The following is a 3,006-nucleotide window of genomic DNA, read 5'->3' as shown; positions in this document are numbered from 1 at the left end:
CGTTAGTTGAAATGAGTCCAAGATAAGCAAGCGTACATTCAAATTTAATTCTTTTGATGGTCTTAAAGATGGTCGTAAATTTTTGTCATGGTTAAGTCAGTTTGAAGCTTATTTTGACAATGAGAAATACTCAAAAAGTGACAAAATTAAATGTGCATCTCATTATTTTATTGAGAAATCTGCATTATGGTGGGATGTCACGTGTAAAAGCATTGATCGTCCTCTCACATGGAATGACTTTCGCAAGAAGGTTCTTGCAAATTTTCTCCCTTCACAATTCGAGCTCTGCATGCAACAACAATGGGATCTATTCATGCAACGAGAACGTGAGTCTATCCCTCAATACACAGAAAGATTTTGGAGCACTCTCTTGCAGCTCCAAATGGTGGAGCCAGTGGGCGAATCTACCTTCAAGAGAAAGTATATGTCCGGCTTAATTCCATCCATCCAAGCCGAAGTCAACATGTTCAAGCCCAATAACTTGGACGAAGCCATATCCCTAGCTCACGACACTGAAAAGAAGCAGACTAAAGACGGAAGGCAATTTGCGACATCCAACGATAACAGCATGGGTAACTTTTGTTTTAATTCTTTTCGTAACTTCAATTCTCAATATGGAAAGAATCGTTTTAATCGAAGAGCATGGATGCGAAATGTTCTTAATAATCATGGTCAATCAGTTTCCAATTCTAAACCTCCCAATCTACCTTGAAATTTTCCTAAATCTGGTGAACCTAAAAATGTTAACCCAAGTGTCTTCAATACCATTTCCAAAAATGTAATTTGTTATAATTGTAAGCATCTTGGTCATATTGCGAGTCGTTGTCCCATGGGCAACACCCATGATTGGAAGAAACCCATGGCACATCTAAATTTTCTTGGTGCTGAAGAATCCAATGAAGACCTTGAAGCAATGCTCGACATCGATGAGGCTACACTTATCGGTGAAAATTCTAACAAACCTAAAGACCTTGCTGGTAAAATTTCCATGCATGCCTTATTAAAGATGCGATGTAAAATCAATAATAATGATATGATTGTCTTGCTTGACGATGGTAGTACTCATGATTTTGTTTCAGAAAAATTAGTTAGAAACTTACAACTTAAAACTATTCCATCTACCTATAAAATTAAGGCTGCATTTCTAGGACAACGATATAATGGTACTAAAGAAGTTCATAATTTAGAAACTTGTATTGGATCTTACAAGGAAAAGCGAAAAATTTTAGTAGCACCTTTGCAATCTATTGACATAATTCTAGGTATACCATGGAGTCATCAATTCAACCTCAATATAGATTACAAAACACACTTAATGCACATTGAGCACAAACGTAAACAAATTTTATTTGAAGGATTAAAAAAAACTGAATTATTTCCAATTATTAGTCATACACATGCGAAGCGAGCTTTGCGTAAACAATCAAAAGCTTTCTTAGTATGGATTAATGAAGTTGATGTTACAAAACTTGAATTAACTCCAAAGCAACAACATTTTATTGCTAAATTTTTCGATTGCTTTTCTAATGATTTACCTTTACAACTTCCTCCATCATGACCTGAAGACCACGAAATTGATTTAATTCCTGGTAATCAACCACCTTGCAAAGCTCCCTATCGCCATAACCAATTAGAATCGAAAGAGATCCAGAAGCAAATTGAAGAACTTTTAAGTAGAAAATTAATTCATCCAAGTAGTTCACCTTTTGGAGCTCTTGTATTATTAGTTAAAAAGAAAAATCAAACTTATCGCATGTGTATAGATTATAGAGCACTTAATAAAAGAATGGTTAAAAATAGATATCCAATACCTAGAATAGATGACCTTCTAAATAAATTACAAGGAGCAATAATGTTTAGTAAAATTGATTTAAAATCAGGATATCGCCAAGTTCGTATATCTACTTCTGATATTTTTAAGATAGCTTTTCATACATAATTTGGAAATTATGAATTCTTGGTAATGCCCTTTGGACTTACCAACACACCAACTACATGAAGTAGAATGATGAATAGAATATTTTTACAGTTTCAACATCGTGTAATAGTCTTTTTCGATGACATTCTTGTTTTCAGCAAAACTGAAAAAGAACACGAAGAACATTTATCTTTAGTGTTTAGTTTATTAAAACAAAATCATCTGTATGCTAACCGTGACAAAAGTTCTTTCTTTCAATGTGAAATAGAATATTAGGTCATATCGTGTCTACCAAAGGCATACACGTAGATCCACGTAAAATTGAAGCAATTAAGTCTTGGCCAACACCTAAAAATGTCCATGAAGTTCGTTCATTTCTAAGACTAGCTGGCTTTTATCAAAAATTTGTTAAAAACTTTTCATTGCTTGCTTTACCTTAACTCTTTTGTTAAAGAAAGGTCTTGTTTATCGTTGGGCCGACAGCCAACAACGATCGTTTGAAATACTTAAGCATGCACTCAAATACACACTAGTTTTATAGTTACCTGATTTCAATAGACCATTATTTCTCGTGGTTACTGATGCAAGTGGTTCTGGCATCGGTGCAGTATTGATGCAAGACAATCACCCTATAGCATACTCTAGTTGTAAACTGAAACCGTTTGAAGTTAAATATAGTACATATGGCAAAGAATTACTAACCGTAGTTCATGCATTGCGCATATGGAAGCATTATTTAATGGGTTCGGAGTTTATGATTGAAATCGATCAGCAGAGTATTAAACATTATTGTCACAACCACAAATATCTGATAGACACATACATTGGGCATCATTTATTCGATCCTTTTATCCACTCATTCAATATCAACCAGGTAAGGAAAATGTAGTAGCCGATGCACTTAGCCGTAGGCCATCATTAAACAATATTTTTGTCATTTGTACTTCTTCATTGGACACAATGAAAAATACTTGTCATTTTCAAGATGTTTGGTTAAATTTATCTAACAATCAATGGATCCCTACTAATAACTTTTTTGTTTCCGATGATTTTCTATTTTATGAAAAACAGTTATGTATTACTAATCC

Source organism: Lygodium microphyllum, chromosome 1 (genome assembly GCF_053477565.2).
Source record: "Lygodium microphyllum isolate KBCC chromosome 1, Lygodium_microphyllum_v1.1.10, whole genome shotgun sequence".
Taxonomy (NCBI): domain Eukaryota; kingdom Viridiplantae; phylum Streptophyta; class Polypodiopsida; order Schizaeales; family Lygodiaceae; genus Lygodium; species Lygodium microphyllum.
Note: the sequence above shows the minus strand (reverse complement) of the source record.